The 24,155-nt window shown below is 44.4% G+C and overlaps 1 protein-coding gene across 8 annotated transcripts in view; it reads right to left on the bottom strand.

Moving 5' to 3' along the window:
- The window catches only part of FLI1 (Fli-1 proto-oncogene, ETS transcription factor), a 114,897-nt gene that overhangs the window by 60,579 nt on the left and 30,163 nt on the right, over positions 1 to 24,155 (bottom strand). The window contains exon 1 of one of the 8 annotated variants that reach the window (XM_044996918.1): positions 16,123 to 16,271. The exons of the other annotated variants lie outside the window; for them this stretch is intronic. The gene's annotated coding sequence lies outside the window, so the exon portion shown is untranslated. Of the gene's footprint in view, positions 1 to 16,122; positions 16,272 to 24,155 lie in introns of those variants that run through there. 8 annotated transcript variants of the gene reach the window in all.

Here is a 24,155-nt window from a genome sequence, read left to right on the forward strand (position 1 = left end):
ACCCTAGAGGTGCACATGCACCTTCCTTTTGGGTTATTTTTTTCATACGCTTGTGAAATAATTGTATGATTTCCTTTAAGCATCTGTATTAGTCAACAGAGGCTCATGGTTATGAATATGCACACACACACTCTGGCAAGTATTATTCTAGCATTTTTACGTGCTGTTCTGCTGAAGACTCTTAGAGGACTGCCAGATGGTTTCCTAGCAAACCTAAAGGTCTCTGCTGAAGTAAGATGTTCCTCCACACAAAACTTGAAGGGACCTCTGCTTTGTCCTGAAACACCCCCTGTCTACTCTTATGCCCTCAAAATTCAGATCAGCAGCCTGCAGCATGAACCAACGTTCAGCACAGAATAATCATCCATTCCCAGTCCTAAAACTTCTGTTTGTTCAGTGACTAGGAAAGGAAAACTCCATCTGGAGAAGCTAAGAAGCACCTCAAACTATCCCTCTCAATTAGGGTGACCAGATAGCAAGTGTAAAAAATCGGAGTGGGGGGTAATAGGTGCCTATATAAGAAAAAGCCCCCAAAATTGGGACTGTTCCTATAAAATTGGGACATCTGGTCACCCTACTCTCAATGCAAACTGAAAATTTGGTTCATATAAATTCAGTTAACTTTCAAATTTGTCATTTCATTCTTTTGTGGCAGCTTTCACATTTTTATCTGGATTGAAAGTATAAAGCATCTCTGGTGATATTTTCAGCCAGACTAGAAACTGAGGCTATCGATCGATCTCTCATATTTCCTAGCATGATCTCATTTTGTTTTCCGTGATACTTCCAGTCTAAATTGTTTTTTTCAGATGGGGGCAGAGGGAAAGGAAAGTTGTTGTGAGCGAGCACAGTGGCAATGTGTGTGTGTGTGTGTCCTCTATAACATGCTGCATCAGAAAAGGACACGAAAGACCTGATTGTAGCAGACTAGAAGTTTAAAGTCACAATAGTTAAAAAACAAAATCATAGCCACTGGATAACTCTGAACATCACAACTCTCACCTTGGTTGCTAAGAGCCAAAGTTTCAGCAATCTGGCAAATATGTTTGTTCTCATAAGATTTCAAGAGCAGTTTTTCAGCCCCAAGAGGTTTGTGTAGTTCAGAGAAGCATTAAAATGAGGGGGGCTTCTCCAAACTGAAGTTCTGACCCATCACATCCATTCATCATTTCGCTGTGATACCATTGTCCCAGTTACATTCACAAACACTGTGATTGTATCCTGTTTTGTTCTCTGACACCTTTCCCATCACAATTGCAGGAAGCCCATTAGGAAATGTTTTCCGGGTGCTGTTATGTTTCCATCCACAAAAAACAAAATGTGCACGTTAAGCCCCAGATGACTTATTCCAGACTCAAGAAAAACAATGGCATGAAAGAATCAAAGTAAAGTCTCCAGGAGAGAGCACAGTGTGTGTCTCCTCCAGAAACAGGTGGCAGCAACTCTGAGAACTGCTGACCTCTACCTATGTAAGGAGTGATTAGAAATATAAAGGAAAGAAAAGGCATGGCACTCAGCCATATACAGCACAGGTTACTAGTCAGATTTTCATATCCTATCCCTTTATGGCAAGCAGAGGGTGCCTTAGAGAAGACAGCTGTTAAACCCAGGACCTGTTCAGGTCAAGGTAGGTTCAACAGATGGCTCCAAGGCCAGAACTGGTTTGGGATTTCACACATCCAAGAGTTTGGGCTTTTTGCCTTTGAAGTTATGGCTTGGCCCATGTGTGACATTTGGATGCAGATCAACATTCAGATTTTGAGTACCTGTGACGTTCAGCACGTGTTTGGATCCAGCCTTTCAATCCAGACCCATCCCTAGCCAGCGTCTGTATTTGGATGAGATGGGAAGTGAAGGGGCACCCAAGCAGCGAAGGCTACACCTGCCAGTGTTCCATTACCTACTGCATTGCTGGTGACAGCAGTCGCTTTGGATCATCTGTTGACTCCATGCATGGAGAGCGGTGGTTTAAGTCAGAAAGGATCAGCTGCCTATCGTTAACAGCTGTTAGCATTAGACCCAGCAATGGAAGAAAAACCACAAGGAGCTGGCACGATGGTTGCTAGTGCTTATTCTCAAGCGATATAATGCAAAGCATGGAAATAGGGGAAAGTGGGGATTGTTCAAGGCTTGTGAGTATGTGCTGTCCCGTAGATCCATGCTGCACATTATTCAGCTTGGTATATTCATCAGCTGCAGTAAACTGAAATGCAGCCTTAAGGCATGCAAGCCCATGTTCAAATGATGTCAGCTCCACAGACCTCCCCTGCCTTCTAACCAGGAACACTTCCTCAATGGGATAGAAAACCCCTAAGGCTGGGATTTTCGACAGAGCTTAAAGGAATTAGGTGCCCATTCATGTTTGATGGGAATTGGGTGCCTCACTCCCTTGGACCACTTTAAAGTTCGAGCCTTAACCTTGACGAAGTATCTCAGGTGGCAAAGGGACCAGCCAGCCAATGGGCCCAGTTAGCAACACAGTGCGCTGACTTCCTATTCCTGCTGGAAACGTGCAGAACTGATGTGCCTGGGAAGGGCTGGACAGCAACCACCGTATCTGTCAGCACACCCGTGCACCCTGTGCAAGGGTTCATCCACACACAAACGTGCATGGGGCAACTCCTTCCCAACTTGAGCTAAATCACTGCAAGCCACTTCTAAACCGATTGAGGGATGTCGACACTGGGGTTTGTACCAGGGAAACGAATCCGGTTTAACTAAACTAGGTGCAAGTGTGCGTGTAGAAAAGAGCTAAGATACTGGATCAGCATGGAAAGGGCTCACAAAAGCAAAATATCAAATGTATATGCTAGCATGTGAATGGTGAGCTCACTGATCTATGACCCAGATCACATCACCTGACTCCCATGGCCTGTCACATTGAGCCCGTAGATGAAGACTGTTTTCTGGATTGGGTAACATTTTGCTCCTGCTTTCTCTGTCTCTTACTTGCTCTTCCTCAATCACTCCATCATTCTGCATTCCCTGCTTTCATTATGAACTTGCTCCTCTCTTTATTTGGTGCCTTTTCTCTGCTCTTCTTCATTCTCCCTCATTCTTTGGATCTTATTCATGCTTTCATTCTTTTCTCTCATTTCTCTTTCATGCTCAGTCTCTGGTTCATTATCATTTTTGCTCCTCTCTGTATATTTACACATGGACCGTAATTTGCAAAAGTCCCTGCTCTTCCACAGATGTCCTGTGTGACCTTGAGTATGTCACTTAGCCTCTCTGTGCCTCAGTTCCCTGTCTGTAAAATGGGACAATAGCACTGCCCTGCCTCGCAGTGGTGTTGTGTAGCTAAATCTGTTAAGTACTGTGAAGTGCTCAGATACCACGGTGGTGAGGTCAGGTCAGTATCTCAGATAGATAGGTGGATGTCTAAAACTGGATGTGCCAATGGGCACTTAGATGCACAACTACTAGTTTTCACACCCTCTAGAGCCTGTCTGCACATGTGAATGTGGGCTTCCTGCACAGACTCAGAGAAAGGATGGTCTTGTACTGATGGCACTGGGCCGGGCTCTGCATTCCCTTCCCAGCTCTGCCACTGACTTCCTGTATGACCTTGGGTGAGTTACTCAAGCTCTTTGTGACACACTTGTCCATCTGTAAAATGGGGATAACAATCCTTCCTTCCTCCCCCCGCCCTTTGTTGGTCTTGTCTGTTTAGACTGAGTTCCACAGTGCCAGGGCTGTCTCTTACTCAACACCTGTAGGCCTCCATTGCTGTGTCTAATTCTAATGGCCTTTAATGATCGGCAGATGATCCTTTCTGACTTGAACCGGTGCTCTCCATTCATGGAGTCAACAGAGAATCCAAAATGGTCGCTTCCACCAGCAGCGCAGTTGACAATGGAACATTTTCTAGGTGCGACAATGACACAAACAGTAAAACCTATGAGCTAAAATGGCCTGTTTCCCACAGTTTCCCATCCTCTGCGTTTTCACCAGCCTCTCCTTTTCTAGCCCTCATCCACTGATCATGGCAGCCAAAGTTGGACATTCCTTCCTCCAGAAGGGAAGGCAAGGGCTGATGTCAGCACTGCCCTTCACGGGAGTTTATGAAAGCCTTGCATTGATGCCCTCTGCAGCGTGCCCGGCCTCTGCTGGCTCCTTGTCTAGTTCTCAGCTGGTCTCCCCAGCTTGGCAGCGCAACTGAAAGTGACTGCCCAACTGGGATGGCATTCATCTATGTTTTCCTTGCACGCCTGCCTCAGCCCCTGTGGTTCCACTGAGGAGCTTGTCTCTGCATACGCCTATAGGAAAAGCAGCGGTTTTGTGAGCAAGCCTGCTCAGGGCATTCCAAGCAAAACAGCTCGGCAGGATTACACCAAGATATTTTCTTTGTCAATCTCAATTGGGAGATTTGAACAGGAAAACCTAGCTTAAACCACTGAAAGTTCCCAGGGATTTTTGATGGATCTAATTTCTCTACAAAGAGCCATTACTGTTCTAATCTGCAAGCCACAGGCAGGTACCAGCATAGCTTAGTGTGCTTCATGGTTTCTGTGGGACAGAAGGTTAGGGGGTTCAAATCCCACATTAGGACTTGGGCTATGACCCAAAGCCAACACTGCAATACAAAAGGGGATTGATAGAAGTGACTAACTCACTTCCTAGTGAGTGCCCAGAGATTCCCATGGCACCTCCAGGAAGGACAGAACCTCATATCCTGACAAACACTGTGTCAATAAAACAGCTTCTGACATCCAGCGCTGTCTATGAGCACCTGCTAAATACATAAGTGTTGTTAGGGCCCTTAACTGTGGCCAGGTTTACACTATGAAGCCGTTGGTGAGTGGTGTGAAAAAAAACCAAAAAACACACACTCTAGCTCTGCGTCAAAACTTCCGCTGAAGCTATGCTGACACGAGAGTGCTCCTGTTGGCAGAACCAGTGCTAGTCTATGCTAGAGTCATGACAGCTGTAATACTGCTCATGCAGATGTTCTAGGCTGACAAGAGAGAGGTCCCCTAGCAGTGGTAGCTATGTTGGCGGAAGAGCATCTCCCACTGACAGAGCGCTGTCCTCACTGGCGCTTAGATCAGTGTAACTTACATCGCTCAGGGGGTGGCTTGTCCATCTCCCTGCATGACTCAAGTTACACCGAAGTAAGCACCAGTGTGGACAAGCCCTTAGCGTCATGCAGGGAGGTGATGTTAGTGGGATGACAGAAAAACTCCTTCTCGCGGCATAAGCACCATCTATAGACTAGTGGGGGTTATACTGGCAAAACGTTTGTCGTGTAGGCAAGACCTCACTGACTGGGAATCCACCTCTGCTGTAACTCTTCTGAAGTCTGTTGAAGAATATCCTAGACATGTAGGGCTGGAAGGGACCACGAGAAGTCATCTAGTCCAGACTCCTGCACTGAGGCAAGATCGAGTAAACCTAGACCATCCCTGACAAATGTCTGTCCAGACCAGGGGTGGCCAACCTGTGGCTCCAGAGCCACATGCGGCTCTTCAGAAGTTAATATGCGGCTCCTTGTATAGGCACCAACTCCGGGGCTGGAGCTACAGGCGCCAACTTTCCAGTGTGCTGGGGGGTGCTCACTGCTCAACCCCTGGCTCTGCCACAGGCCCTCTCCCCACTCCACCCCTTCCCGCCCCCTCCCCTGAGCCTGCCATGCCCTTGCTCCTCCCGCCCAGAGCCTCCTGCACACCACGAAACAGCTGATTGGGAGGTGCAGGGAGGGAGGTAGAGGCACTGACTGGCAGGGCTGCCGGTGGGCAGGAGGCACTGGGAGCGGGTGGGGGAGCTGATGGGAGGTTGCTAACGTATTACTGAGGCTCTTTGGCAATGTACATTGGTGAATTCTGGCTCCTTCTCAGGCTCAGATTGGCCACCCCTGATCCAGACTGTTCTTAAAAACCTCCAGTGATGGGTATTCCACAACCTCCCTTGGAAGCCTGTTCCAGAGCTTAATTACCCTTCTAGTTAGAAAGTTTTTCCTAATATCTAATCTAAATCTCCCTCACTGCAGATTAAGCCCCTTATTTCTTGTTCTACCTTCAGTGGACATGGAGAACAACTGATGAACATCTTCTTTTTAATGTCCCTTAACATAATTTAAATGCTGTTATCAGATCCCTCCTCAGTCTAATTTTCTCAAGACTAAACACGTCCAGTTTTTAACCTTTCCTCATAGATCAGGTTTGCTAAACCGTTTATCATTTTTGTTGCTCTCCTCTGCACTTTCTCCAGTTTGTCCACATCTTCCTTAAAGTGTGACATCCAGAACTGAACACACTACTCCAGCTGAGGCCTCGCCAGGCCCAAGCAGAGCAGGACAATTACCTGTAATATCTTACATGCTACACTGCTGTTAATACACTCCAGAATAATATTAGCATTTTTCTCAACTGCATCACATTGTTGACTCATATTCAAATTGTCCTCCACTATAACCCCCAGACCCTTTCCAGCTGTATGACCACCCAGCCAGTTATTTCCCATTTTGTAGCTGTGCATTTGATTTTTCCTTCCTAAGTGAAGTCTTTATTGAATGTCATCCTCTTGATTTCAGACCAATTCTCCAATTTGTCAAAGTCATTTTGAATTCTAATCCTGTTCTCCAAATGGGTTGTAACCCCTCCTAGCTTGGCGTCATCTGCAAATTTTCTAAGCATACTCTCCACTCCATTAGCCAAGTCATAAAAGAAAATATTGAATAGCACCAGACCAAAGCTTGACCCCTATGAGACACCACTAGATACGTTCTCCCAGTCTGACAATGAACCATTGATAACTACTGTTTGAGTATGATCTTTCAACCAGTTTTGCACCCGCCTTCTAGTAATTACCCCATCTAGACCACATTTGGCTATGAGAATGTTCTGTGGGACTGTTAAATGCCTCACTAAAATCAAGATATAGCACGTCTGCTTCTTCCCCGCTATCCACTATCACCCACTGTCCAACTGTTAGAGCAGGGGGTATGGGAATCAGCAGACCTGGGTTCTATTTCCAACTGCATCACCTTAGCCAAGTCATTTAATGTCTCCATGAGTCAGTTTCCCTGTACGTGCTATGCACTCCTTCCAAGGGTGCTCTGATCCTTAACGATTGTGAGGCACTCTGAGATCCTTGGCAGAAACAGGTCACGGAAATGCAAAGCGTTATCCTCAAGCATGCCTGCTTGACAAAACCAAATTCTATTCTGGTTGGATGCTGGGCAACGGACTTGCAAAAAACCTCTTATCAGCTACCGTTGACAGTGATATGTGTGAGCCTGTTGGCTTTATCGGCCCTGTACCGAGAAAAGCCCCGATTTGAGGCTCAGATAGATGGCATCTCATTGCTGCATTGCACATCTCTCTTTCTCTCTCTCTCTCAAAAAAAATCCTTTCTCACGGCTAGTTTTTCGCACAAGCAATAGCCAATGAATTTTTCCACCCCAGCCCCTGCTCCCCAATCCACAGTGATGCAGGCCTGAGTACCTGAGACCTTAAATGAGCTCATGGCAAGCACTTCCAAACCTTTCACTATGGGCAAAGCACGAGAGAGGCGAGCACAAGCAAGGGCAAGGAGCCAGGAGCGTCTGGGTTCAAATCCCCGTGCTGACACTGACTCACATTTATGGCTTTAAGGTATGTCTTGACTGCGAGGCGAAGGTGTGAACGTAAGATAGACAGGCACACCTGTGCTAGGTTGAATCTAGCTAATGACCGCAGTGAAAACCCGGCAGTAAAGGCTTGTGCTTGGGCTAGCAACCAGAGTACAAGCCTACCAGGGACCCTGGGTACATACTTGGGTTGCTAGCCTATGCTGCCACGTCTTTGTGGCTGTCGTTACCCATGCTAGCTAGATGTGAGCTAGCAGAGCTAGCTTGCTACAATTGCACATTACGGTCAAGACCTACGGTGAGGCACTTAACCTCCGTGTCTCAGGACTGGCATCTGGAGAAGAAGAGGAGGAGGAGTGAAATGCTTTGGTCTAACTAAAGCCTTTGGTCTCAATACAGGGGTATCTGGGTAACATGTAACGTACTGTGATATAGAGGAGGTCAGACTAAATGGTTCCTTGTACCCTTGAACTCTACAAAACTATGAAATGAGGATGATGATGGTGGGCTCAGCGTTGGCCTAGCTGCTTTCAACAGGATCACTGAAAGCAGCTAGGCCAACGCTGAGCCCAGGAGTCCTGCTCAGACCAATGTCTGGTCTGCCTCTAGAAAGGAGGGCTGTCTCTGATGGCAGTGGCTTGTGAAGTTTTCAAGTATTTGCTGAAGAGGTTCATGGACTCAGACCATGCTAATAGAAATAAGAAGCAGGCCAGTTGGTGCAGCTCCATGTTCTCAGCAGAGCTGATATGCCCCATCTTATCTGTGACATGGCTAGTCCTCCAAGCAGTGTTGAAAAGCCCTTTCTCAGATGCAATTTGAGGAGGTTTCTTTCTCAGATGCAGCATCAGCTCTGAGGCTCTGGTAGGAAAGTGGAGCTGCTAGCTAAACCCTTTGTTTTATTCCATAGCGGGGTGATAGTCTAATATGGGGTCCTTTTTACGGGGCAGGCAGGACAGGACTGCTCCCCACACCTCTTCTGGAACAGCGCTCCGCTTCCTCAGCAAGAGGGAAACCTGTCAAAAACGGCTTAACGATCTTCTAATATTTCCATGCAATTAAAGGCCACATCTGTCTCGCAGACCCCAGTCCTCCTTCGCTAATGCACAGACATGAACTAAACAGTCTGTCTTGTCGATTCGCCGGCTAACAAAGGGGCCTATTCATAACATAGGCACTGTGGCCGTGTTGTGTGTGCGTGCAGTGAAATAGAGTTTGCACTTGGAGAATAACCTGTGCTGGGAGCTAGCAAGAGATTTCTGCTCTAATAAATCAATCAGCTTTACCGGCCAATAAAACAGGCCCCCTTCTAGTTCTGACTGAGCCAAGCCACCCTTAAAGAGAAGCAGCTATATTTGCCTTGCCTCGGCTAAGGTCGGAATTCCTGGTAAGTAACTATTAAGTCACATATGAGGCTGGAGAAAATGTGTATTGGTTTGGCTGGGATTTTAAAGCAGCAGAAAATAATCAGGTACCTAAATCCCATTGGACTTGGGTGCCTAACTCTCTTAGGCACCTTTGAAAATCTCAGCCTCAATCCCTATTGACTTTAATAGTAGGAGGGTCGGGTCATAAGAGAGGAAGATGGCTCTGATCCGGCACTCCCTGCACTTGCCCGACTCCCATTCGTAGATTCCAAGGCCAGAAGAGACCATTGTGATCATCTAGTCTGATCCCCGGCATAGAACAGGCCAGAGAACATCACCCAATAATTTTTGCATTAAGTTCGTAACTTCTGTTTCAGCTGGACCTTGAAGAAAGTGGGAGCGTCACCCATACAAGGACTACAAGTATCGGGCTCTAATTTGCCAGTGAGCATCTTTCATCTCTAGGAAACACACTGTTACCATTTTCATGGTCGCAAACCAGCAACAGCATCTTGTCAAGAGTTTCAGGGGATAACTAAAGGCATTTTGGCCGTCATCAGAACGCTAGAATTGTGCCACCGGGAAGTGTTTTTTCTGTGAAAATGCTTGGCTTCCTCTCCGGATTATACACATTTTTTTAAAATGGCTGAACTACCCCCTCTTCCTCCTCACCAGATGGAATGTCACTGCATAACTATGCATGTTGCTTCTGGAAATGGTGACGTTTTACCTGTGTTCCAATTCTTTGCCGAAATATTGGGTTTTGAGCGTGAACATTATAATGGTGGCAAATTGCAGTTTTCAACCAGTTGCAGTTAAGGTTGATTCCAGGCCCATCAAAATCAAGGGGAGTCTTTCTTTTGGCTGCCACATACTCTGCATTAGGCCCTTAGTAATAATCTACCCCATTGCCATAGTGTTGTAGTTGCCTCCCCAGCTTTAATGGATTTATCCTTTCAATAGCCCGGGGTAATAGGACAGTGCTATTATCCCAGATAGGGACTGGAGTGCCAGGAATCGGGGCCCACAGCGGAGCCAGTCTCCGGGCAACCTAGCGAGCACAGCTGGTCTGTAGAAGGCTGCCAGATTAGTGGGAAGAGGCAGCAGACCAGCTCTTAAACACAGCAGCAGTTCAGTGCCTGCTCAAAGCATTCGCCCAGGTCCCACAAGAGAACAAAAGGAAACCTCTAGAGGAGAAAGCTGGCTGCAGTCTGCTCCGTTGGGTACCAGTCAGAGACTAGCCTGAATTAGAGGGGAATAATTCCACTGATCAGTGTCTAGCCAGCTGGCCACCAATACAGCTTAGTGTCAATTCGCCTGCCAGCCTGAATAACAGCAGCCCCTACACTCCACCCTTGTCCTCCAAATCCCCGTGAAATGGACCTTTCCGTGGCCACCCCCACAGTATTTTGGAACTGGCTCAAAACAGCCTCTGGGTGTCTCAAGTGTTTTGTCCGCATCTGAAAATTCCTTGTGGGTTTGCAAGGCACCAAGAATGCTGCTGAGACTGAATAAGGAATGTGAATATTATAATAATTATTACTGTTACTATCGAGGCTGGCTAGACCAGAGGCTGGGACTCAGGAGACCTGGATTCTAATCCCAGCCTGCTGCAGGGTGACCTTGGGTCAGTCACTTCCTAAGCACATAAGAACAGTCATAATGGGTCACACCAGTGGTCCATCTAGCCCAGTATCCTGCGTGCTGACAGTGGCAAGTGCCAGGTGCTTCAGAGGGAATGAACAGAACAGGACAATTATTAAGTGATCCTCCCCTGTTGGCCATTCCCAGCTTCTGGCAAAGAGAGGCTAGGGACACCCATAGCATGGTTTTGCATCCCTGCCTATCCTGGCTAATAGCCAGTGATGAACCTATCCTCCACAGACTTATCTAGTTTTTTTTTTAATCCTGTTATAGTTTTGGCCTTCACAACATCCCCTGGCAAGGAGTTCCACACGTTGACCATGCACTGTGTGAAGAAATACTTCCTTTTGTTTGTTTTAAACCTGCTGCCTATTAATTTCATTGGGTGACCCTGGGTTCTTGTGTTATGAGAAGGAATAAACAAACACGTCCTTATTCACTTTCTTCCCACCAGTCACAATTTTATAGACCTCTATCATATCCCTCCTTAGTCATCTCTTTTCCAGGCTGAAAAGTCCCAATCTTTTTAATCTCTTCTCATACGTAAGCTGTTCTATACACAATTATTTTTGTGGCCCTTTTCTGTATCTTTTCCATTTCTAATATATCTTTTTTGAGATAGGATGACCAGAACTCCATGCATTGCTCAAGGTGTGGGCGTACTGTGGATTCATATAGTGGTATTATAATATCTTCTGTCTTATCTATCCCTTTCCTAATAGTCTCTAACATTGTTAGATTTTTTGACTGCCACTGCACACTGAGTGGCTGTTGTCAGAGAACTATCCACAATGACTCCAGGATCTCTTTCTTGAGTGGTAAAAGCTAATTTAGACCCCATCATTTTATATGTATAGTTGGGATTATGTTTTTTAATGTGCATCGCCCAGTGCCTCAGTTGTCCCATCTGTAAAATGGGGATGATGGTACTGATCTCCTTTGTAAAGATCTCCTTTGAGATCTATGAATGAAAAGTGCTAGATAAGACCTAGGGATTATTATTATTCAAGACAGCACAGGAGGCAAAGAACTCACAGCAGCTGTTACAGTAGCAGCCCACTTCAGTTCCCAGAATACAGCCATGAGTCAGAGAAGATACTGGAAAATGAACTCTGCTGTAGATCTGCTCAAGAAGATAGGAAAGGATAATTCTATATTATTGCAGCACCTAGAGGTTCTACTGAGTTCAGGGGCCCCATTGTGTTAGGCCCTGTGCAAACACATAGTAAAGCCTGTCTACACTACAGTTAGGTTGAAGTAAGCTGCTGTGCCCCGACCTAACTATGGAAGTGTCTATACTGAAATTTCAAACCCACCAACGTAACTGCCCTGCTCTGCCAACTTAATAACACCATCTCCATGAGCAGCGCAGAGTGAAGGTCGATGCAGTGTCAGTGTACACATTGCGTTGCTTATGATGACTGTTCCTGGCTTTCAGGAGCCATCCCACAATGCCCCACACTGATAGCACAATCAATACAAGTGCTCCTAGTAAGGACGTGCACCGCCGACACAAGGAAGAAGGTGTAGACACATACAGTGATGTAATTACTGCAGCAGATGTATACTGATGCAACTCAGGTTGACAATTTTGTAGTGTAGACATGGCCTTAGAGATAGTCCCTTCCGCCCCCTACCTAGACAAGACAGTCAAAGGGTGGAGGAAGGAAGTGCTAAATTACATACCCCAAAGCTCTGGGAGTTTTCAAAATATACAAAGTTCAGGATAAAAAATTATCCTGGAGCCCAATGGATCTTGCTCATGTAAAGATGCCAAGTTTTCATTCCTTGAAGCTGAAATCAAGGCGGTAACATGATTGGACGGTCACAGGTTATTGTGCATCATTTACTGTTTTACCCTCTCTCCTTCCCCTCTGCCCCAATATTCTCTATACACATGAGCTGGGCCGCATGTTCTTTTCTCTACATACATGTCATAAAAAAAGGCTAGAACTCGAGCGCGGTTTAAAATGTGTGCACTGCTCATCGCATTCCTCAGATACTCATTGCGCTGTTTCCTTGTGCCCCACACTCCCCGTATGCGTTTGTGGTATTCACCTCTTGTCTCCACTCTTGGGCTTAGATTGTCAGCTCTTCGGGACAGGGGACAGCGCCTAGCACAAGGGGCCCCCAGTCCTTGACTGGAGCGTTTAGGAGCTGCTGCAGCACAAACAAACAGTAATAAGCCCAAATCTGAAACCAGGGCCGCCCAGAGGATTCAGGGGGCCCGGGGCAAAGCAATTTCAGGGGCCCCTTCCATAAAAAAAAGTTGCAATACTCTAGAATACTATATTCTCGTGGGGGCCCGGGGAAAATTGCTCCACTTGCCCTCCCCCGGGCAGCCATGTCTGAATCTACAAGATCCAAGGATTCTCACAGTCCTAATGCAATAAGCCCATAAATATATCCTCTAAGCCCTTCGCTCCTCTGCCACATGCCAGCAACCTTTAAATCTCTCTCGCTCACTCTCTCTTTTTTTTTTTTTTTGGACAAAGGGCAGATCTCCTACTAGCTTCCATGGTAGCAGGATCAGCCCCTAGGCATTTGTGCAGTACCCACTCCCATCATTGTTGCATATCATGATATCTTCATGCTATCAGACTCTTTGCCCTCAGTACCCAGCCCCTCCTTCCACGTGAGTCATTCACAGCTGCCATGATGTAGTACAGGGGTCGGCAACCTTTCAGAAGCGGTGTGCTGAGTCTTCATTTATTCACTCTAATTTAAGGTTTCACGTGCCAGTAATACATTTTAACAAGGTCTCTTTCTGTAAGTCTATAATATATAATTAAACTATTGTAAAGTAAATAAGGTTTTTAAAATGTTTAAGAAGCTTCATTTAAAATTAAATTAAAATGCAGAGCTCCCCCCCCCCAAAGACTGGTGGCCAGGACCTGGGCAGTGTGAGTGCCACTGAAAATCAGCTCGTGTGCCGCCTTTGGCACATGTGCCATAGGTTGCCTACCCCTGATGTAGTACCTGGAATATCAGAATTCATAGCCGAGAAAGCAATTCTGATGCAATTAAAGGAATTGTGACTGTTGCTGTGGACTAGGCACATCAAGAGTCTTCACTTCCTTGATTTCACATATTAACACTTAGCATGTATATAGGACTCTCTACTCATAGCTCTCAAAGCCCTTTACAAAAGAGATCAGTGTCATTACCCCAGTTTTTACAGATAAGGAAAGTAAGTGCACAGCATTCACATGGCTTGCCCAATATCATTCAGCAAGGCAGGGGTTAGAGCCCACATCTCTCCAATCCCAACTGAAGGTCTTAACTACTGGACCACACTGTAGCAAATGCATTGCATTTGGAGGAGGCATAAATGGGAATTAGGCACTCCTGCCTGAACTGCCTTTTATGCCTTTGAAAACCCCTCTCTGGATTAACTTGGTTAGTATAAATATCGCATGCTACTGAACATTGAATACTTAGGAACAGAAACACAGGTCTCTAGCTGAAGCTTTTCTTTTTCATCCATCAGGGTTTTTTCTGTCTGTGCCTGTTATTCTCATTTCATCTCCCTCCTCGTTAGTTTCACACAAAACTAACATACCAAACCCACTCCTGTTAGGCATAGTCAGATTACATCAGAGAATGCATTGGCTAAAAAGAGCTGGTTAATTTCATAGACGGGACAGTTTCTCTTCACACACAATTTGGAAGCAATAATAATTACTGATAGAATAGGAATTAGATTACAGAACACAGCTGCTTCATGCTATCTTGGCAATGTTCTGTTATTTAAGAGTTTTTCCCATAGAGTGAAGTAGCTGTTTTTCAAGGCCCTGATTCAGCAAAGCATGTAAACATTGTGCTTAATTGTTTTGCTGAATAGAGATGGGATTGGTTCCACATTTAAAACTGAGTGCACCCTTCAATGCTTTGCCGAACTGGGACCTACAAATCTCTGCCATTCTTCAAGTAGGCAAATATTCGTTATCCAGCCTTTAATTTTCTCCTGTTCAGCATAAAACACTGTTTTTGGTCCAATCCTGCAAACACTTAACACATGTGTTTAACTTCAGGCATTCAAGTAGCAGCACTGAAGTCAAGGGGTAAGTCTTTGCAGGATCAAGTCTTAAATTGCAAACTGTGACCTTCCTATCTTACACATTTGCAAAGCGACCTTTGTTACTAACATCTTAGATCTTTAACATCAAAGAGTTTGAGATTAACCTGAGTGCTGCTAACTCTCATGATTTTATCATGAGTTTTGTGGTATTTGGTGTTTCTCATGAAGCCTCAGTTCCTGGAATCATGTGATAATGTGAGTGTAGATTTCATTTAAAAATAATAATAAAAGGTAAATTTCTAGACCTCATGGTTATGTGGGGGGGAAAAAAGCTTGAAAACATGATTTAAGTACACCCTAAAGTTTAAAAAAAACCAGAAGGCTAATAAAAAGAACCCCCAACTGATGGTCTTAAAAAACCATGAGATTATTAAAATAATTGTGATTCTGGCAATAGAGTTATCTATTTTCTTTGCATTCCACTGGAACTTGGATGATAAAAACTAGATTGCTCAATATCACTATTATTTCTGGTCACTTTCACTTCTGGCTCAAAGGAAGGAAATCCACTCAACAAAAATGTCCAATGCTACTGAATTTCAGTTGCAAACAGCTCAGGAAAATGGGTCCCTTTTTTCTCCCAAAGCAGTATTCTAAAAAAAAAAAATGGAACAGAGAGACCAGCCTCCCACTATTAATTTTTTGTTCAATCTTCATTATATATGTTAAAGTCAAAGGTAAAACCAAATTTGGAGGCTAAATAATCTGTGATGACTGACTTTACTCACACGAGTCATCCCACTGAAGTCAGTGGAACTACTCACCTGTGTAAGCACCAGCAGGATTGCTGCCCTAAATACCTCAGTTCATTAAAGATTTATTTCCTGTTTTGTTGAATGAACCTCAATCCAAATGGCAAATAATCCACTTTTTTTTAAAATGCCTTTATTCCAGCCCATGCTGCAAATAGCAAGAGGAGCAGAATGGATGGTTAGTATGTGTGTCATTATGTGGCTCATGGTCACACCCTCACCCAGACTCAAAGCCCTGTGCAAGCTGCAATACAAACAACAGGAAATGGGTACAAGTATTTATAGCATTATTGTGTTTATCCTAAAGTGATGTTCTGCACAGATTATTATAAACTTTTTCATGGGAGAGGGCACAGCTTGTGTCAGCTGGAGTGTTGCATGTGTTTTACCCCTGGTACTCTCAGCTGGCTTGTACATTCCTGTCCATCTTCCCCCTCCCCCTTTTAGAAGGGTTTATTTTATACTTTCCAAAGACAGATGCAATGAGCCATTTCTCCCTTCAGCCCTACCAGTGTAAGCCTGAAGTAACACTAGATTTACAGGTTTGGAACTAAGTGAGAAAGGAGAGTCTGCCCCATATCTGTTACAAATGGTCATTCAAAAAAAAAAAAAAAAAAAAAAAAACCAACCCCACAACCAACACCCAACGGGTCTCCACATCATTCCCTACCTGCTCTAAAATCCACACACTGCACAGAGTCAAAAACTCACCCTCTTCCTGGATTTCAGCACTGCCAACAAAGAAATCAGTAAGATAACAAAGCTCAACTTAAGCCATCTGTCTAGGTATAGCAAATCCTACAGTTCCTTCCCTCTAAACTGCTTAACCCACATCTTGGATCCTCTCTGCTCCTAGAGCTACTCCCATCTCTCTTATATCTGGGTGAGATAATGAATCAGCTGCTTTGGTGAGTCAGCAGAATATACTTATACCCTTTCTCACCAAGACCAGAACCTGTTACCAAGGTGAGGTGCTTAATACAAACTGTCTGCCTACTGCTTTCTCATCCTTGCCATCTCTACACTGAATGGGAAAGAGAAATAGACTTTTGCTAATCCATGGACATCTCCCAACTTGTTATAAAAGTATTCTAGAAACAACATAGGAGAGATGAAGTAGATAATATAACAAGTTAATATCCAGGCAGCATAAAAAAAAACCCTAACTAGCTGGCAGATAAACCTCACCTACGCAGGCCAGTTCAAATTCAGCCAGCAATACAGAAGTAAAGATAAAATAATTGTTTAAAAAGAAATCTATTGTGACTCAGGAAGCAAAGAATCAGATATTACTTCATTGTCAGATCACTTTATGTTATCTTCAGTCATCTCGGCCTTGTCTTTACAAAACTGTTCAACAGTTCATATCATTATATACACTAGGCAGTTTCTGTAAACCTCATTTAAAAGCAATCAGAAAATCAATCACATGATGCTGGAACTGCTTACAGCTTGTGACTGTTATTAACAAATTTTAACCTTTTCTCTGAAAACACAGAAGGAAATCCTGCAGTAACTTAAGCTTTCAACAATGGTCCTGAATTCCCCTCCTATCTATAAATCAGAGCATCCCATCATTTCTTTGTTTGCAAATATAATAAGCTCCCTTTTTGTCCATTTAAAAAACAAAACAGCAACAACAAAGCATTAGGAGATCTTTGTGTATGTGAGCAATGTTTCTTTCTTTCTTTCTTTCTTTCTTTCTTGTGCTGCATTAATTAATGCAATTGAGTCAATATCAGAGCATGGCCCATTTGTATGAATGCCCTTCAAATCCTTAGCAGTTCTATTAGGGCTTCATTATGGTAGCATTGATCAAGCCTAGATTCGCGGGGCTTATTTGCATCATATTCTGACAGGTGCTAGCCCAGGTGTCCTATTGTCGTTCTGAAGCACGAATTAATAAAGCAGTCCAACCTCCACTGATTATCATTTGTGTGGGGGAAGGAAGAATAGAAATTTAGAGATAGAAGAAAGACCAATTTGACTGCATTTCCCCAGGCAATGCAGGATTGCCCTCTACAAGAACCTTTCTTGGGTTATGTCAGGTTTAGTTTTTAAGTGATGGGACACCCTCCACTACCTTTAGGAGACTATTGCATTACCTAAATGTCAGGATACCCTCCATTTCCTTTTAGCCTCTCAGGCCTAGTTCTACCCCTGGAAACACTTGCTCTCCATCCTTGGTGTTTATACCCTGGTAACATTTTTTAATGTTTATATGCCCCTGTAGTCACTAATTCAGTCCTGACTGCCTAAAGCATTGAAAAATGACAAATCAGACCCCCAGATGGCAGGAGAACAGTTTAATAATCATGAATTTTTTATAATAATAATCTCGGGGTCTTTGTACTTAACATGCTTTTGATTTAAGATTTCATTTTATTTAACTTATGGCTTTTTAGCCTTTAGGGACCATGTTTTCCAGCTTCCCTCGGTAAACATGAGGACTAGAAACTTCCTTTTAAAAAATGAATCCTGAGATTCTTCAGTGGTTAAAATTAAATCCAGGGGGTTCAGAAAAAAACACCAAATAGTGCTTAGAATTAAATCAGGGGGTTCAGAAAACCACCAATATTGCAACCTGGCTGCCTCCCCATTCAGCACGTCTTCCACTTTCAATCCTTCCACAGACGTCAATTTATCCAACCCTCCTTGTCCTTTTCGTTGCTCTTCTCCGAACCATGTGGTGTCTGGAACAGAATGCAATATGCCACGTGCCTTCACATCAGAGCCACGTAGAGGGATTATTCTGAGCCCCGCCCTCTGACCTGAGAGCATAAATGCAGATGCAGATCAAAACTGCACCAGCACTTTTTGCAGATTTCCCCTGCTTGTTTTTTCCCACTGACTTATCTTCCACTCATGTCCATTGTGCCTTTTCCTATAGAGAAGAAACAAGCTTGTACTTGGTGCACATAACCCTTATGGGCCTTCAGTCTCCCTCTTCCTCCTCGATATCCAGTTTGCTGCTCAGTCTTCCTCAAGTCACAGCCCTTTATGCACTTCCGCTTGCTCCAGCACCTCCTTATTGACATTGGGTCTTCACTTTCAGCTGTTCAACCAGCCTGCACAAAGAATTATCCAGCTAAGATCCCTAGGAAAAATCCTTGGGCCACATCCTTTGTTGGAGTAAATCCAGGTTGGTTCACTGGCACATCTGCACTGAAGTTAGATTACACCATCTTAGGTTCTAGCGCTTATTTTCAGTCACTCACCATGGCAATCCTTGGATTTTTTATTGCTTCTGAAAACCCACTCCAAATTGCTTCCACGCTGTTGGAAAATTTCTCTTTCCTGCTACGTGGTTAGAGCCGGAAAATGGGATTCAGGATTCCTGGGTTCAATTCTCAGCTCTAGCACTAATTTACTGTGTGACTTGGCCAAGTCACTTAAAGGCCCGTTTTACAGAAGTGCTGAGCACCAGTGCCCCATTGACTTTGTTAAGAGCTGTGGGTACTCAACATATCTGAAGATCAGGCCTTTCCCTCTGAGTGCCTCCATTTACCCAGATGCTGTGCGTCTGAATTAACATCAGGAAAGCTCTGACATCTTTGGGCAAAAGGAACCATAGAAGTGCAAAGGATTAGTGTTAGTGATAGGGCCCTGCATTTCCTAGCCGGATCAGGTCCTCCAGTATCCACGCTGCAGTGAGTGACACGACCCGCTTGGAGTTCAGTGAATCAGGGCAAGGCCCCAAAGTTGCTCAGGAAACAGAAAACAAGGAGCGGGAGAAAACACAGTCAAAAGGTGCACTAACAATGAGTTTGCAGCAAACAGCACTGGCTAAATGACAGTCTAATGAGACAAACTGGTGATGCAACCCCCCTCACTGGAAACCACTTGTCGTTGGCAAAATGGGCTCTCTGCCCCTGCTTACAGAGCCTGTCAGGTGCATGCCAAAGAGGCTTCCAGTTCTATAGAGAGTTGAGAGACAAGAGCCTTTCCCTGTTGTTCCAGCCTGTAATGAAAATTCACTTGCCACATATATAAATGTGATTCGGGAGCAGATTTGCACCTGTCTCCACAGACTGGGATAACACAATGATGGTGTTCAGAGGGCAAGTCAGTCAGCAAGCAGTGAGAGTCAGGCAGAATGGGTGCATGTGCCCTTGGTACCTCTCCACCAAAGCACTGCACATATCCTGCATTGAAAACACATCAGGTTCTTTTCATGAGATCATCAAAGCAGGGGCTTGGTTGTGTCTTACAAACCATTGTACAGTGCTATTCTTTTCCATATAGCAGCCCTTGGCTGGCATGACTTCTCAATGGTGGATTAAGAAAGAAAGAAAGAAAGAAAACAAAAGTCAAATCTCCATGAGAGAGCATGCAGTGTGTGTCTCCTCTATAACATACGGCTACAGCACTGAACACACAATGGCAACTTCCCTCCAGCAGTGCCCTAGAAGTCATAACAGTTCCCAGTTACATGCTAAACAAATAAGAATGACATCAATTCAAGACAATATTTCATGGGATTTTTTGTTCATTCTATTTTTTTAGATTATATACTCTTCACAGCAGGAAATGTGTTCTCTGTAATTTGAAAGTGCCAGGCAAATTTTGGGTATTAGAATAAATGTATTTCCTTCCTTTGCACACTTCCTTCCATGTTCTCCTCCTCTTACATCCAGCTGGTTTGATCTTAGATTCAGAGGGTTATCTTATATTAACACTTTAAATATGGATAGCATTTTTATCCAAGCTCTTTGCAAACATTTGTCAGTTCTCCCAACACTCCCTGTGAGGTAGGTTAGAGCGATGAAGTGATTTGCCCAAGGTCACACAGCAAGTCAATGACAGAGCCAGGAATAGAGCCCAGTAGATGCAACTCCCAGGGTCCTGTTCTGGCCACTAGCCCACATTCTCTTCCCTTAAAATCTACAGTCATCGGCTGCACATTCCACCAATCAAAACACAGGGACACATGAGCTTGATTCAGTATCAATATCAAATCAGTATTCAATATCTTCTAAGCTACCTACCCCTTTATATCTTCACTTTATTTATATGATAGCATTTGATGATTTGAGCTGCTCAAAAGCATGGAAAATATTTTCTGCTGAAAATGTGGCAGAACATTTTGTCCTGTTTCATGTTAAAATTCTGAAATTCATATCTATCTATCTATCTATCTATCTATCTATCTATCTATCTATACCAGCTCTAATTATGATAGCCCCAAGCAACTGGCCAAATCACAAAAACTGTGGCCAAGAGGTCAGATTTCAGGGCCAAATTCCTGGACCCCTTGAAGTCAAAGGCAAAACTCCCATTGGCTAAAGTTATTACTTTTACTTTTCATATTACACTGGTGCCTAGAGTCCCCATGGTGCTAGTCGTGTACAAACACACTGTAAAAGATAGTCCCTACTCCCAGAGAACTTACAATCTAAATAGACAAGGCAAAGGAAGACTTATTACCCCCATTTGACAGATGGGGAATGGAGATACAGAGAGATTAAGGGTGTTGACCCAGGTCACACAGGAAGTGAGTCAAGAATTGAAGCCAGATCTCTCAATCTTCTTCTAACCTGACACACTTTAGTCAAACACAACTTACAGGGCTCCGTAGAGGAGTAACTGGGTGAAATGTAAGGGCCTGTGTTATACAGGAGGTCAGACTAGATGATGTAATGGTCCCTTCTAGCTTTAAACTCTATGAATCTCCTGAGTCCCAGTCTAGTGCCTTTACCACAAGACCAGTTGTCTTCTCCAAAGTAGAACCAACGGTTGGCTTTAACTCCTTGACATCTTCTTTATGGCAGCTCTGGCTCAGGATTCCTATTCTAGAACAATAACCCTATTCTAGGAGTGAGCTGGCCAGCAAGCAACCACTCTAAAACGCATCATCTGCACAGCCACATGCTCTACCTATAATCACAGGATATTGCACATTAGAATAGAAATGCTATTGTTAAGGGAGGCAGACTCGGATGTAAGTGACTTGGAACAAAGACCCAGCTTCTAAAATTGCTTTTGAATCACTACCTGCACCTGTGACACTCTAGAACTCAACAGCAATAGTCAGTCTAGCCATGTCATGAGCCTGATTCTGCTCTGACACTCATGTGACTCAGGAGTAACTCTGATGAAGTCAGTGGAGTGACAGAGGAGGTGTAATAACAGTGTAAGTCAGACAAGGCATTTGACCTACAAATACCACTTGGGACTGATCTACCTGCCACCTGCATCTGTGTGGCCCCATTGATTCAACCCATTATTTACACCGGAATAAATGAGAGAAGAACCATGATCCTGGAATCCACAGTAGCTTTGTCCATTCACAGACACTTTGTATCTACTCACAAGTTATATATCCATTTATCTTTATATAGATAAGCGTGGTAGGTACTCCCAGGTATTGTGCCCAGTATTATCTTGGGTACACAACTCAGTCACAGGTACTCCCTAACACTCAGATGCTGCCTGTAACCATACGCTAGAGCATAAATCCTCAGGTATTTTATATACCCTGTGGCCCCATGTTCTATGTTGTCTCAAGTACTCCATGCAGCGTTGGGCACTCTGAATGGCCTTAATTCAGCAAAGCACTTAAGCAGGTGCATGAATGTAACCACTTGCTTAAGTCCATCCCTGTTCAGCAAGGTGTTAATGCATGTGTGTAAGTCCCATCACAAGTCAATGGGGTTTGAGCATGTGGTTAAGTGCTTCACTCTGTCAGGGCGTATCCCCTCCCCGCAATGTCATTCCACGGGGGACACCTCAAACAAGTGATCAACTGTCAGAAAGGGCATCATAGGTCCAATCAGCTGTCTCTCCCTGCTGGGTCATTCTGCTGTTCAGGGATGATCCACATGCAGAGGTAGTGAAGGGGATATAACCCACCTGAATCCCCTGAGTGTACTTGAACCACTTAGGTTCTACTGTGCTGCACTGGCTCTTAGACAGGCGAAGAAGGGGCGTGCGGCTGGCTGTGCTGGTAGTGCTTTGATGGTGGTGGTATAGTGTTTGGAGATGTCCATGTTTAGAAGTAGGAAGGTGTGTGTTTATGGGGGGTGCGAGGTGTGCATTGGCATGGGTTGTGGTACTCTGGGGACCCGTATGGGGCAAAGGGGAGCAGGGTGTAAGTAAGAGTGGGTCTTTCATTACGGAGTGCGTGTCTCTTGGATTAGCTGATAGGGCCAGATCCTCGGCTGGTTTAAAGTGGTGTCGCTGAGGATGAAGCGGTGCTGATTTACACCCTCTGGATTTCTGGCGTTAAGGGGAAGATGGACGGGCAAAGGAGGGTGCTAGAGAAAGAGTCCTGGTTAGGGCACTCGCGGGACTTGGGAAACCCAGCTTGAATTTCCTGCTCTGCCACGTACTTCCCATGTGCCTTTGAGCAAGCCACTTAGCCTCCCTGTTCTTTTGCCCATCTATAAAATGGGGATAATAGCACTGCCCTGCCTCACAGCGGGATTATGAGGACACCTACTTTAAAGACTGGGAGGCACTTAGCTGCTGTGGGGATGGGAGTCATATAAGCACCTCAGATAGCGTGTGAATGAGGGAGAAGAGAGAATGAAATTGCAAATGAGGTGCTGGGAGAGTTGGAGGCAGGGTGGGGGCTAGCCTCAGAGCTTAAGAACATAAGGAAGGCCGTACCGGGTCAGACCAAAGGTCCATCTAGCCCAGTATCTGTCTACCGACAGTGGCCAACACCAGGTGCCCCCGAGGGAGTGAACCTAACAGGCAATGACCAAGTGATCTCTCTCCTGCCATCCATCTCCATCCTCTGACGAACAGAGGCCAGGGACACCATTCCTACCCATCCTGGCTAATAGCCATCTATGGACTTAGCCACCATGAATTTATCCAGTCCCCTTTTAAACATTGTTATAGTCCTAGCCTTCACAACCTCCTCAGGTAAGGAGTTCCACAAGTTGACTGTGCGCTGCGTGAAGAAGAACTTCCTTTTATTTGTTTTAAACCTGCTGCCTATTAATTTCATTTGGTGACCCCTAGTTCTTGTATTATGGGAATAAGTAAATAACTTTTCCTTATCCACTTTCTCAACATCACTCATGATTTTATATACCTCTATCATGTCCCCTCTTAGTCTTCTCTTTTCCAAACTGAAGAGTCCTAGCCTCTTTAATCTTTCCTCATATGGGACCCTCTCTAAACCCCTAATCATTTTAGTTGCTCTTTTCTGAACCTTTTCTAGTGCTAGAATATCTTTTTTGAGGTGAGGAGACCACATCTGTACACAGTATTCGAGATGTGGGCGTACCATGGATTTATATAAGGGCAATAATATATTCTCAGTCTTATTCTCTATCCCCTTTTTAATGATTCCTAACATCCTGTTTGCTTTTTTGACCGCCTCTGCACACTGCGTGGATATCTTCAGAGAACTATCCACGATAACTCCAAGATCTTTTTCCTGACTCGTTGTAGCTAAATTAGCCCCCATCATGTTGTATGTATAGTTGGGGTTATTTTTTCCAATGTGCATTACTTTACATTTATCCACATTAAATTTCATTTGCCATTTTGTTGCCCAATCACTTAGTTTTGTGAGATCTTTTTGAAGTTCTTCACAATCTGCTATGGTCTTAACTATCTTGAGTAGTTTAGTATCATCTGCAAACTTTGCCACCTCACTGTTTACCCCTATCTCCAGATCATTTATGAATAAATTGAATAGGATTGGTCCTAGGACTGACCCTTGGGGAACACCACTCCATTCTGAGAATTTACCATTAATTTCTACCCTTTGTTCCCTGTCCATTAAC

The sequence above is a fragment of the Mauremys mutica genome, chromosome 22 (genome assembly GCF_020497125.1).
Source record: "Mauremys mutica isolate MM-2020 ecotype Southern chromosome 22, ASM2049712v1, whole genome shotgun sequence".
Lineage (NCBI taxonomy): Eukaryota > Metazoa > Chordata > Testudines > Geoemydidae > Mauremys > Mauremys mutica.